The sequence below is a fragment of the Oncorhynchus gorbuscha genome, linkage group LG18 (assembly GCF_021184085.1).
Source record: "Oncorhynchus gorbuscha isolate QuinsamMale2020 ecotype Even-year linkage group LG18, OgorEven_v1.0, whole genome shotgun sequence".
NCBI classification, from domain to species: domain Eukaryota; kingdom Metazoa; phylum Chordata; class Actinopteri; order Salmoniformes; family Salmonidae; genus Oncorhynchus; species Oncorhynchus gorbuscha.
In genome coordinates this window covers 795,780-810,638 of record NC_060190.1, presented here as the reverse complement: position 1 = coordinate 810,638, position 14,859 = coordinate 795,780, and the positions used below count along the sequence as shown (strand labels likewise).

At 44.3% G+C, this 14,859-nt stretch overlaps 1 pseudogene; it reads right to left on the bottom strand.

Moving 5' to 3' along the window:
• Positions 1 to 158: 158 nt before the first annotated feature.
• LOC124002722 lies at positions 159 to 5,515 on the bottom strand (annotated as a pseudogene).
• Between the last annotated feature and the right edge of the window lie 9,344 nt (positions 5,516 to 14,859).

Below are 14,859 nucleotides of genomic sequence, written 5' to 3'. Positions count from 1 at the left end.
ATGTCTTTTTGAGGCGCAAAGCTCCTTCTGCCCCAGTGGACACACCCAAAACATATACATATATCTATCTCTCTCAACGGGGTGATTCACATAGGAAATGTACAAGTATAAAATGCATTAATAATATTAGGTGTGGTACCAAGACTGAACGTAACTCAATGATTTTAATGAACCAATGTTTCTGTACACAGTGAATTTGGAGGGGGGGGGGTGTTAATATTTAAACAATTAAAACCAAATTCAGAATCTGTAGAACTGGATTCAAGCACAGATGTGGGAAAAGAGGTCACTGGAACGCAGGACGCTGTGACGGCGTCGTTGGCTCACATTCAACAAATCTGATCCAACCAAGTGGATGTATTCGTCCAATCCGTTGTGTGATTTATGTGATGTAAAAGGCCCACAAAGTGGCTTCGAAATATTTGTCTGTTTCCTCTGCATGACACATTTTTGAAGTTGTCCCTTTCCCTGTTGAGAAGAACTGCTAAACGCTAACATCCTGCTCTTATGAGCTTGTAGCATCAACGATCTGTGTTTGTCAAAGTCCTTTTGTTACCATAATGCAGTTGATTTGGTGATGATGATATAAACATGTGTTAGGGGGTTGACATCCATACAAGCATTATACTCTGATTCTTACCTCAACATATAGTGAGGGGACCATGAGGAGATTCGGGATCTTTCCCCCCATGGCATCTTTCTCCCACCTGTGTCCATGGCATTTCTATTGTTTTGGTCGAGTTCCATTGACCTCTTTACCGCATATATATATATATATATATATATAGAATAGATAGGTGTCATAATGCCTAGTGCTAGAGGAGTCCAGCAGCGGAACTTTGGACTTTTCTGAGTTTATGGAAGGTTCTGGAACTGATCCTGGGGAGGCCGATGGATCTGGAACTTTGTGCTGTTCAGATTTATTTGAGGATTTTGGAACTGATCCTGGGGAGGCAGATGGATCTGGAACTTTGTGCTGTTCAGATGTATTTGAGGGTTCTGGAACTGATCCTGGGGAGGCAGATCTTTACACACTTCACCTGTTGCGTGTGATTTCTGGTGCACTTTCAATGTTCCTGTTCTAGCAAAGCTCTTTCCACATTCTCCACAGATGTACGGCTTCTCTCCTGTGTGTGTTCGCATGTGATCTTTCAGGTGTTGCGAATGAGCGAATTTCTTCTCACACTGATCGCAGATATGAGGTTTCTCTCCAGTGTGCATTCGCAGGTGTGCTTTGAGTTGTTGCGAATGAGCGAATCTCTTCTCACACTGATCACAGACAAACGGCTTCTCTCCAGTGTGTGTTCTCATGTGGGATTTCAGGTGTTGTGGTTGAGTGAATTTCCTCTCACACTGATCACAGCCGTAAAGGTTTCTCTCCTGTGTGCGTTCGCAGGTGTTCTTTCAGGTGTTGCGAATGACCAAATTTCTTCCCACATTGATCACAGCCGTAAGGTTTCTCTCCAGTGTGCATTCTCTGGTGAACTTTCAACCTGCCTGATTCACGGAAGCTCTTCCCACACCGGTCACAGCAGTACGGTTTCTCTCCTGTATGAGTCAGCTTATGTTTAATCAGGGTTCCTGACAGAGCAAAACTTTTCCCACATAGATCACAGCTGTAAGGCTTCTCTCCTGTGTGTGTCCTCCGATGGTTAGCCAGGGTATGTGATTCAAAGAAACTCTTCCCACAATCCGCGCAGCTGTAAGGCTTCTCTCCAGCATGTTGTTTTCGCTTGTGCTTTGCCAGGGATCCCGGATTGACAAAGCTCTGCCCACACTGATCACAGACATACGGTTTCTCTCCTGTGTGCGAACGACGGTGGCTGGCCAGTAGGCCTGACTGAGAAAAGCTCTTCCCACACTTCTCACAGCTGTAGGGTTTCTCTCCAGTGTGTGTTCGCTGGTGTCGGTTCAGATTGAAGGCTACGTTAAAAGTCTTCCCACATACATCACAGCTATGCGGTTTCTCTCCGGTGTGTGTTCTCAGATGAGTTGCCAGGCTTCCTGACTGTGTGAATGTCTTCCCACACTGACTACAACAGTAAGGCTTCTCTCCAGTGTGTGTTCGCTGAGTCACTTCCGACTGTCGAGGCTTCCCAGCTTCACGGCAGTCTGCAGCGTCCCCATCACCATCAGACTGGCTGGGACTCGAGGACACGCTGCTTGATGCACTGGAGCTCACGGTTACATGTCTACCATCCTCCTGTATACCTCTGATGTCCTCTTTCAGTCGGAGTAACCAAGACTTTGAATCCTCATTTTCCCAGATTTCCTCCATGATTTGACGCCGCAGCGTGCGTTCACTGTTTTCTTTACCTTTGAACCGATCCTCAGAGCCTATTCCACAACGAACGCACAGGTAACATAAGTTGTCCTTGGTTAGAGTGTATAAACTCTGTTCCAGTCCATCCAACAGCTTGTCCCTCTTTAGACTCATGTTGTCCTGCTGATGGGAACAACAACAATGCAGTCAATGGCAAGACAGCAGGAAGTCCATACACTTTAGATGACCTGTAGAAGAAGAAGAGAGCAGGAAGTCCATACACTTTAGATGACCTGTAGTAGAAGAAGAGAGCAGGAAGTCCATACACTTTAGATGACCTGTAGTAGAAGAAGAGAGCAGGAAATCCATACACTTTAGATGACCTGTAGTAGAAGTCCATACACTTTAGATGACCTGTAGTAGAAGACAGCAGGAAGTCCATACACTTTAGATGACCTGTAGTAGAAGAGAGCAGGAAGTCCAAACACTTTAGATGACCTGTAGTAGAAGAAGAGAGCAGGAAGTCCATACACTTTAGATGACCTGTAGTAGAAGAAGACAGCAGGAAGTCCATACACTTTAGATGACCTGTAGTAGAAGACAGCAGGAAGTCCAAACACTTTAGATGACCTGTAGTAGAAGGATAGTGTCAAAATATATATACATCCAATACTTTGATGTTTACTGATCACATGTTACCGATTGAATATTTCCATGGCATTTCAACCTTTGATGTGAAACCGACATGCTGTTGTAATATCAATGAATGCTTTATGTATATTGTAGGTTTATATAACGTTTATATTTAGAGGCTATTATTCTCAACACTTTACGGGTTGAAAATGGCAGATTAGGTAACCATTGGAACACAGTGGCTGTACAGTAACATTCTACACATGTTGAAAATGAGATTCAACTGATAGATGCTCAAATTAGGTCACTGATAAGGGAATTACATTGGAACACAGTGGCTGTACAGTAACATTCTACACATGATGTCAGAGCTCAGAGCTGTATGAGATTCAACTGATAGATGCTCAAATTAGGTCACTGATAAGGGAATTACATTGGAACACAGTGGCTGTACAGTAACATTCTACACATGATGTCAGAGCTCAGAGCTGTATGAGATTCAACTGATAGATGCTCAAATTAGGTCACTGATAAGGGAATTACATTGGAACACAGTGGCTGTACAGTAACATTCTACACATGATGTCAGAGCTCAGAGCTGTATGAGAGTCAACTGATAGATGCTCTTAAAACGTGAGCACCACACACACACACACAACAAGATCTCACCCCCATCCCTCCTGCTAATTGGGACTTCTGTGCATTGTGTCGTCTGAGTAAGAGAGGACTCTATGTGTTCTGAGTTAAGGATTAGAATCAATTCCGCTCTGATGTCATTCATATAAGCATCTTGGAGATGCAGGGTGGAGATGGAGATGCAGGGTGGAGATGGAGATGCAGGGTGGAGATGGAGATGCAGGGTGGAGATGGAGATGCAGGGTGGAGATGGAGATGCAGGGTGGAGATGGAGATGCAGGGTGGAGATGGAGATGCAGGGTGGAGATGGAGATGCAGGGTGGAGATGGAGATGCAGGGTGGAGATGGAGATGCAGGGTGGAGATGGAGATGCAGGGTGGAGATGGAGATGCAGGGTGGAGATGGAGATGCAGGGTGGAGATGGAGATGCAGGGTGGAGATGGAGATGCAGGGTGGAGATGGAGATGCAGGGTGGAGATGGAGATGTGGAGATGGAGATGCAGGGTGGAGATGGAGATGCAGGGTGGAGATGGAGATGCAGGGTGGAGATGGAGATGCAGGGTGGAGATGGAGATGCAGGGTGGAGATGGAGATGGGGTGGAGATGGAGATGCAGGGTGGAGATGGAGATGCAGGGTGGAGATGGAGATGCAGGGTGGAGATGGAGATGCAGGGTGGAGATGGAGATGCAGGGTGGAGATGGAGATGCAGGGTGGAGATGGAGATGCAGGGTGGAGATGGAGATGCAGGGTGGAGATGGAGATGCAGGGTGGAGATGGAGATGCAGGGTGGAGATGGAGATGCAGGGTGGAGATGGAGATGCAGGGTGGAGATGGAGATGCAGGGTGGAGATGGAGATGCAGGGTGGAGATGGAGATGCAGGGTGGAGATGGAGATGCAGGGTGGAGATGGAGATGCAGGGTGGAGATGGAGATGCAGGGTGGAGATGGAGATGCAGGGCTGGGTTCCAAACCCCCAAAAATCTACAAGTGCTTGCTTCAGTTCATCAATGGCAAAGCTAGGAGAGTTTTTTTTTAAATAATTAAACACCTTAAAGATGATGGCTCTTTCACTGTGTCAAAGTGCAATGAGATGACTTAGTATCAGAGCACACATTGAAGAGGTGTGTGGCCACTTGGAGACACCAGTTAGTCCTCTTACTGAAACCCTTGTCATTTCGGGGTCTTAGTTGCACCTACCCAAGCCCTTGATCCTGACTCTGTTGCATTACACATAAGAGTAATTGGATGAAGGCATCTTCTGTACAGGGGAGTTTTGTTAATAGCCCCGATACTTGGTCTGAACATTAACACACAACACGTGCGGTAAGGTTTGGAAGCATAAGGACCTTATCTTTCATATCAGAGAGAACTCTTTTTACAAAAAAAAAAAAAAGGTTAAATTGATCCATCCTAATTATGTTTCTGAATGTCTCCAGTGTATTTTAGGATGTTATAAAAGAGAGGACCATAGATGTTATTTATATAATACTATCTACTGTATTCTGTGAAGCTATGTTGTAATCATATATTCTAATATTTAAAAAGTTGTTTGTGGAGGGAACCATTTTAAGGGAACGCATCTCATTTCGTGACGTAGTTCATCAAATCGTCTCTAGAACATTACTATATCATACGTGTATAATAATACTTTAAAAAAACGTTAACCTTGATTGAATAAGACACATATAAACCTTCCACTATTCTATAAAGACCCGTCCAGTAAAGTCACATAAATTAACCGCACATATTCATTGAGTTGGCCTATTTAGCTTACAGTTAGCTAACGATAGCATGCTAACTCACCAGCGGTAAAAGGACAAATCCAAAGTTTCCACGGGATGACCGTTACTTTCGTTGACGTTGAGATTGAATTGTCGTTGCTCTGAGGTCAGTTTTGTCGATGTACTTTTTAGATTTTTAGATCGAGTGTATAAAGTATGCCAAGCACAGAATACTTGGTGAAGAATCGCCAGAGTAGGCCGGAATAGAAATGACTTCCGCTTTCCTATGGCCACTTCTTCTTCTATGATATAATGGCGGTCCGCAAACCAACGTTAAAGGTGCATTCCGCCACCTACTGTGCTGGAGTGGGTGGTCAATCACGGTTTACTACATCTCTAAATCTCTAAATCCTCCTACCTAACTCATTATTTCTGAGAAAATAAAAAAAGAGCCTACTAACTTCTAACAGACCCTCTCCCATCCTCAAAATACCTTCCAACCTCAATGACCCTATACTTCAATCTGTCCCTCTCTTAAACACACTTACAACAATATAACGACACCTACTCCATCGTTTCATCGGCCATACACTCGAGACACAAGCCATTCACATGCTTGCAAAACAGATGTAATGACGAGTTCAATGTACAATGTCCAAAGCGCAATTGAGCAAAAACCACGTCTTCCTTTGCATCTTGGTCCACTACCTTTCTGTAGAGGGCATATAAATCCCTTGGGGCTCAGAGTCCCATCTCTTCTGCCACACATCTATCAGAATGGCTCTGATCTTACATTTGGCCTCATCTCTACCCAGTGGAACATTTTTTTTTCTTAACTGACTTGCCTAGTTAAATAAAGGTAAAATAAAAATAAAATAAAAACCTTAATCAACTCTTGCACGCATCGTCATGACACACTAATGATCTTGTTTCCATAATTTCTTCCACAATAATACCATTACAACTCTTTTGGCTAACTGGTCTACAATGTAATTTCCTTCCACACCCCGGGGGCGGCAGGGTAGCCTAGTGGTTAGAGCGTTGGACTAGTAATTGGAAGGTGGCAAGTTCAAACCACTGAGCTGACAAGGTATAAATCTGTCGTTCTGCCCCTGAACAGGCAGTTAACCCACTGTTCCCAGGCCGTCATTGAAAATAATATTTTTTTCTTAACTGACTTGCTTAGTTAAATAAAGGTCAAATAAAAATAAAATAAAAACCTGTAACGACATCAACTCTTGCACGCACGTCATGACACACTAATGATCTTGTTTCCATCATTTCTTCCAAATACCATTACCATCAATTGTATTTGTCACAGGCGCCGAATACAACAGGTGTCGATCATTTACAGTGAAATGATTTACAGTTGCAGTATGCAGTTTTAAGAAAAACTATGTGTTAAGTAAAAAAATAGATAAGTAAAAAATAAGAAATAAAAGTAAAAAATAATGAAAGAGCATTAGCATCTGTATGTGAGCTTTCCCATAAACTACTAGTCGCCACACCCTATCATAAACTACTAGTCGCCACACCCTATCATAAACTACTAGTCGCCACACCCTGTCATAAACTACTAGTCGCCACACCCTATCATAAACTACTAGTCGCCACACCCTGTCATAAACTACTAGTCGCCACACCCTGTCATAAACTACTAGTCGCCACACCCTGTCATAAACTACTAGTCGCCACACCCTGTCATAAACTACTAGTCGCCACACCCTGTCATAAACTACTAGTCGCCACACCCTGTCATAAACTACTAGTCGCCACACCCTATCATAAACTACTAGTCGCCACACCCTGTCATAAACTACTAGTCGCCACACCCTATCATAAACTACTAGTCGCCACACCCTGTCATAAACTACTAGTCGCCACACCCTGTCATAAACTACTAGTCGCCACACCCTATCATAAACTACTAGTCGCCACACCCTATCATAAACTACTAGTCGCCACACCTGTCATAAACTACTAGTCGCCACACCCTATCATAAACTACTAGTCGCCACACCCTGTCATAAACTACTAGTCGCCACACCCTATCATAAACTACTAGTCGCCACACCTATCATAAACTACTAGTCGCCACACCCTGTCATAAACTACTAGTCGCCACACCCTATCATAAACTACTAGTCGCCACACCCTGTCATAAACTACTAGTCACCACACCCTATCATAAACTACTAGTCGCCACACCCTGTCATAAACTACTAGTCCCCACACCCTATCATAAACTACTAGTCGCCACACCCTGTCATAAACTACTAGTCGCCACACCCTATCATAAACTACTAGTCGCCACACCCTGTCATAAACTACTAGTCGCCACACCCTGTCATAAACTACTAGTCGCCACACCCTATCATAAACTACTAGTCGCCACACCCTGTCATAAACTACTAGTCGCCACACCTGTCATAAACTACTAGTCGCCACACCCTGTCATAAACTACTAGTCGCCACACCCTGTCATAAACTACTAGTCGCCACACCCTGTTATAAACTACTAGTCGCCACACCCTATCATAAACTACTAGTCGCCACACCCTATCATAAACTACTAGTCGCCACACCCTGTCATAAACTACTAGTCGCCACACCCTATCATAAACTACTAGTCGCCACACCCTGTCATAAACTACTAGTCGCCACACACCTGTCATAAACTACTAGTCGCCACACCCTATCATAAACTACTAGTCGCCACACCCTATCATAAACTACTAGTCGCCACACCCTATCATAAACTACTAGTCGCCACACCCTATCATAAACTACTAGTCTGTCATAAACTACTACACACCCTATCATAAACTACTAGTCGCCACACCCTATCATAAACTACTAGTCGCCACACCCTATCATAAACTACTAGTCGCCACACCCTGTCATAAACTACTAGTCGCCACACCCTATCATAAACTACTAGTCGCCACACCCTGTCATAAACTACTAGTCCCCACACCCTATCATAAACTACTAGTCGCCACACCCTGTCATAAACTACTAGTCGCCACACCCTATCATAAACTACTAGTCGCCACACCCTGTCATAAACTACTAGTCGCCACACCCTATCATAAACTACTAGTCGCCACACCCTGTCATAAACTACTAGTCGCCACACCCTATCATAAACTACTAGTCGCCACACCCTGTCATAAACTACTAGTCGCCACACCCTATCATAAACTACTAGTCGCCACACCCTATCATAAACTACTAGTCGCCACACCCTGTCATAAACTACTAGTCGCCACACCTTATATCATAAACTACTAGTCGCCACACCCTGTCATAAACTACTAGTCGCCACACCCTATCATAAACTACTAGTCGCCACACCCTGTCATAAACTACTAGTCGCCACACCCTATCATAAACTACTAGTCGCCACACCCTATCATAAACTACTAGTCGCCACACCCTGTCATAAACTACTAGTCGCCACACCCTGTCATAAACTACTAGTCGCCACACCCTGTCATAAACTACTAGTCGCCACACCCTGTCATAAACTACTAGTCGCCACACCCTGTCATAAACTACTAGTCGCCACACCCTGTCATAAACTACTAGTCGCCACACCCTGTCATAAACTACTAGTCGCCACACCCTGTCATAAACTACTAGTCGCCACACCCTATCATAAACTACTAGTCGCCACACCCTATCATAAACTACTAGTCGCCACACCCTATCATAAACTACTAGTCGCCACACCCTGTCATAAACTACTAGTCGCCACACACCCTGTCATAAACTACTAGTCGCCACACCCTGTCATAAACTACTAGTCGCCACACCCTATCATAAACTACTAGTCGCCACACCCTATCATAAACTACTAGTCGCCACACCCTATCATAAACTACTAGTCGCCACACCCTATCATAAACTACTAGTCGCCACACCTATCATAAACTACTAGTCGCCACACTATCATAAACTACTAGTCGCCACACCCTATCATAAACTACTAGTCGCCACACCCTATCATAAACTACTAGTCGCCACACCCTGTCATAAACTACTAGTCGCCCACCCTATCATAAACTACTAGTCGCCACACCCTGTCATAAACTACTAGTCGCCACCCTATCATAAACTACTAGTCGCCACACCCTGTCATAAACTACTAGTCGCCACACCCTGTCATAAACTACTAGTCGCCACACCCTGTCATAAACTACTAGTCGCCACACCCTATCATAAACTACTAGTCGCCACACCCTGTCATAAACTACTAGTCGCCACACCCTATCATAAACTACTAGTCGCCACACCTGTCATAAACTACTAGTCGCCACACCCTGTCATAAACTACTAGTCGCCACACCCTATCATAAACTACTAGTCGCCACACCCTGTCATAAACTACTAGTCGCCACACCCTATCATAAACTACTAGTCGCCACACCCTGTCATAAACTACTAGTCGCCACACCCTGTCATAAACTACTAGTCGCCACACCCTGTCATAAACTACTAGTCGCCACACCCTATCATAAACTACTAGTCGCCACACCCTATCATAAACTACTAGTCGCCACACCCTATCATAAACTACTAGTCGCCACACCCTATCATAAACTACTAGTCGCCACACCCTATCATAAACTAATAGTCGCCACACCCTGTCATAAACTACTAGTCGCCACACCCTATCATAAACTACTAGTCGCCACACCTATGTCATAAACTACTAGTCGCCACACCCTATCATAAACTACTAGTCGCCACACCCTATCATAAACTACTAGTCGCCACACCCTATCATAAACTACTAGTCGCCACACCCTATCATAAACTACTAGTCGCCACACCCTATCATAAACTACTAGTCGCCACACCCTATCATAAACTACTAGTCGCCACACCCTATCATAAACTACTAGTCGCCACACCCTATCATAAACTACTAGTCGCCACACCCTATCATAAACTACTAGTCGCCAGACCCTATCATAAACTACTAGTCGCCACACCCTATCATAAACTACTAGTCGCCACACCCTATCATAAACTACTAGTCGCCACACCCTATCATAAACTACTAGTCGCCACACCCTATCATAAACTACTAGTCGCCACACCCTATCATAAACTACTAGTCGCCACACCCTATCATAAACTACTAGTCGCCACACCCTATCATAAACTACTAGTCGCCACACCCTATCATAAACTACTAGTCGCCACACCTATCATAAACTACTAGTCGCCACACCCTATCATAAACTACTAGTCGCCACACCCTGTCATAAACTACTAGTCGCCACACCCTGTCATAAACTACTAGTCGCCACACCCTATCATAAACTACTAGTCGCCACACCCTGTCATAAACTACTAGTCGCCACACCCTATCATAAACTACTAGTCGCCACACCCTGTCATAAACTACTAGTCGCCACACCCTATCATAAACTACTAGTCGCCACACCCTTTCATAAACTACTAGTCGCCACACCCTATCATAAACTACTAGTCGCCACACCCTATCATAAACTACTAGTCGCCACACCCTATCATAAACTACTAGTCGCCACACCCTGTCATAAACTACTAGTCGCCACACCCTATCATAAACTACTAGTCGCCACACCCTGTCATAAACTACTAGTCGCCACACCCTATCATAAACTACTAGTCGCCACACCCTTTCATAAACTACTAGTCGCCACACCCTATCATAAACTACTAGTCGCCACACCCTATCATAAACTACTAGTCGCCACACCTATCATAAACTACTAGTCGCCACACCCTATCATAAACTACTAGTCGCCACACCCTATCATAAACTACTAGTCGCCACACCCTATCATAAACTACTAGTCGCCACACCCTATCATAAACTACTAGTCGCCACACCTATCATAAACTACTAGTCGCCACACTCTATCATAAACTACTAGTCGCCACACCCTATCATAAACTACTAGTCGCCACACCATATCTCCCTAGAGCCCAATCCTCCTGATATTTCATCAAACATCGCTACAGATAGTCGAGCGGCATGGGTTGTAAAAAAATGTTGTAACTTAATATTACTACCTGCACTGTAGATTTCCACCATCACATCATTGATATTCAGATGGGACAGTTATATTACAATATACAAGACCTTCCCTTAGGAACGTAGCACACCCACCACAATGTCCAGATGATATATCAGATCTGATTGGACAATAACCAGGAACAATACAGTCAAGACGTGGTCTAAGCCATGTTTCTTGAACACACATGACATCATGTTTCAATCTCTAACTCTATTACACATTTCTTAAACTCCTGACCAGTTAGCAAAAAGGCTTCTGACCAGTTAGCAAGGCTTCTGGCCAGTTAGCATAAAGGCTTCTGGCCAGTTAGCAAAAAGGCTTCTGGCCAGTTAGCAAAAAGGCTTTGACCAGTTAGCAAAAAGGCTTGGCCAGTTAGCAAAAAGGCTTTTGGCCAGTTAGCAAAGGCTTTTGGCCAGTTAGCAAAAAGGCTTCTGACCAGTTAGCAAAGGCTTCTGGCCAGTTAGCAAAAAGGCTTCTGGCCAGTTAGCAAAAAGGCTTCTGGCCAGTTAGCAAAAAGGCTTTTGGCCAGTTAGCAAAAGGCTTCTGACCAGTTAGCAAAAAGGCTTGGCCAGTTAGCAAAAAGGCTTCTGGCATTCCACTGAAGGATAACAAAAAAAAACACAACTCTAATTATCATCATACTGAGACATTCCATCATTGGTATTACATATCAATCATGGAGACAGTAACATCTGTTACTCCTAAAAACTCTGTTGCTGCTTCCACAATGACCTTCAACATGGTAGTTTTTCTTTCCACAGAAGCAGTCAGGTTGACGACCTTTGACCTAGCCTTCATTAGAAAGGTTATCAAGTCAATCGGATTAACTATTAAGGTGAACCTTTTTTGCGTGACACATTTGTGTGAGAACAATATTTCTGAACAGGTCTGGCATCAGTGTCTGGAGCCACAACATTAACAACATGTCCTGCAGTAGCTCTACTTATACCAGACTGACCCTGTCGTCTCCATCATTCCGCCGAGTGTGCGTTCTGTGTGGTTGGGGTTCGTTTAACATCTGATTTTAAGAAGAGAATTGTAGAAATATATGCAGGGTTTTTGACTTCGGTTGTGGTAATGATCCACGATATCTGGAATCCCTGGCACGTCCATACCGCACTACCACATTGAAGTCGACATTTAAAATGGTAGTGGTTAGGTTTAGGATTTAGGTTAGTGACATCCCAAGGATCCCAGTTAGCACAAACCCTGTGGTAACTCGCGAAGACTCTTCTCCTGTGGATCTGGTTGAAAATGCATAACATGGCTGCTACGTCACCTACACACAAACACATCCACCCACACTCATCATCATCATCATCATCGCAGCCAACCTGATAACAAATATGTTAAACCAATGACAGTTTATGGGTCAACTTTTATTCAAAAGACATAGACAACAAACATATTGCAATAAGGATTATGGCAGATCTGTTGCTAGAGACTGGGTTAGGATTAGGATTAGGATTAGGGTTAGGATTAGGATTAGGGTTAGGGTTAGGGTTAGGGTTAGGGTTAGGATTAGGATTAGGGTTAGGCCGAAACATTTCTATAGTTTATTAGTAATAAACATTTAAGGTTAAGGATTAGGCCAAACATTTATATAGTTTAATAGTAATAAACATTTAAGGTTAGGATTTGAAATAAACATTTATACCGTTGTGTCGTGCATAAGAACAGCCATAGCCGTGGTATATTGGACATATACCACACCCCCTCGGGCCTTATTGCTTAACTACAGACCTGTTCAATAGCACTACTTCAAAATAACACATTTCAAAACAGCTCATTTCACATTTAGGCAAAAAGGGTTTTCTACTAACTCTGATTCCAGATCTATTGAAGACTGACCTCACAGATCACTGTCAAATCACAAAGCTCCAGCACAGAGATCGGTGTCCTGATTGGTCAATGAATAACTCAACCGTTCAATCAATAAAATAATCATTCAATATAGCCAATAAATGAGCTGGTGGAGCAGCACAGCCACCGTGGCACTCCCAGCAGCCTGACAGAAGCTCAGTGGAGGGAAACAGAAGTTGAACAACACCTTAAAAATCAGTTTCCAACGCACACAGACAGAGACAGACAGACAGACAGACAGACAGACAGACAGACAGACAGACAGACAGACAGACAGACAGACAGACAGACAGACAGACAGACAGACAGACAGACAGACAGACAGACAGACAGACAGACAGACAGACAGACAGACAGACAGACAGACAGACAGACAGACAGACAGACAGACCTCTAGCAGCACGGCCATGTAGGACCTCCACCTCCACTGTGTGATTGGCTCTTCCGATACGGTTCAAAGCCATGAGGGTGTATTTCCCAGCATCCTCTCTGCTCAGGTGTTTGGGCGGGGTCAGTACCTGTCCGTCTCAGCCAGATGACCGATGGGAGGGGATTGCCTCTGACATCACAGTTAGCCCCTCCCCCGCTCGCACCTCTAGCTTGGCAGAACAGGAGAACTCAGGAGCCGACTGGGGGGGGGGATACGAACTTCAGTGAAACAACCATATTATAATCATCATCATGACCTCATAATTACATCCCCATTATTTGAGCTCCGTCATCTTTACAACCATCATAACCCACAGCACTGATCTGTACAGATAGACATTACCAATCGAGTCACGTATCACCAGACGGGACTCACAGTGCACAGTGGTGTTGAGGCGCTCTGATTCCATCACAGCAGGAGGTCGGGGGTCCCTCTGGTCCCAGATCCAACATGGCTGAACAAAACCACTGGGCCCGTCGTCAACACTAGTGGGGGAGAACTGCAGGGAATAGCTCTCGTTCACCGGTTGCCTCATGTCATTGTTCAATTGGTGAATGTCGTTGTTCAGTGGTTGTGTATAACACTGTCCGTTCACCATTGGTAGAGACTTTGAAGAAGGTCACTCTGAGGTGCTCAATAGAGCCGATGTTCTGGACAAGACAATGCAGAGAGTACTGATGCCCTCAACCATGGGACCAGAGTGGTTTAAATATCTGATGGAGACTCTGTCTGGAAGCTCTGGGAGGAAGGGAAACACACACGCACTCATTGAAATGAACAGAGTGTGGTTTCTGGTCAGTGTGTTACGAACAGGTTTCTGGTCAGTTACTAACAGGTTTCTGGTCAGTTACTAACAGGTTTCTGGTCAGTTACTAACAGGTTTCTGGTCAGTTACTAACAGGTTTCTGGTCAGTTACTAACAGGTTTCTGATCAGTTACTAACAGGTTTCTGGTCAGTTACTAACAGGTTTCTGGTCAGTGTGTTACTAACAGGTTTCTGGTCAGTTACTAACAGGTTTCTGGTCAGTTACTAACAGGTTTCTGGTCAGTGTGTTACTACAGGTTTCTTGGTCAGTGTGTTTAACAGGTTTCTGGTCAGGTGTGTTACTAACAGGTTTCTCAGTTACTAACAGGTTTCTGATCAGTTACTAACAGGTTTCTGGTCAGTTACTAACAGGTTTCTGGTCAGTTACTAACAGGTTTCTGGTCAGTGTGTCACTAACAGGTTTCTGGTC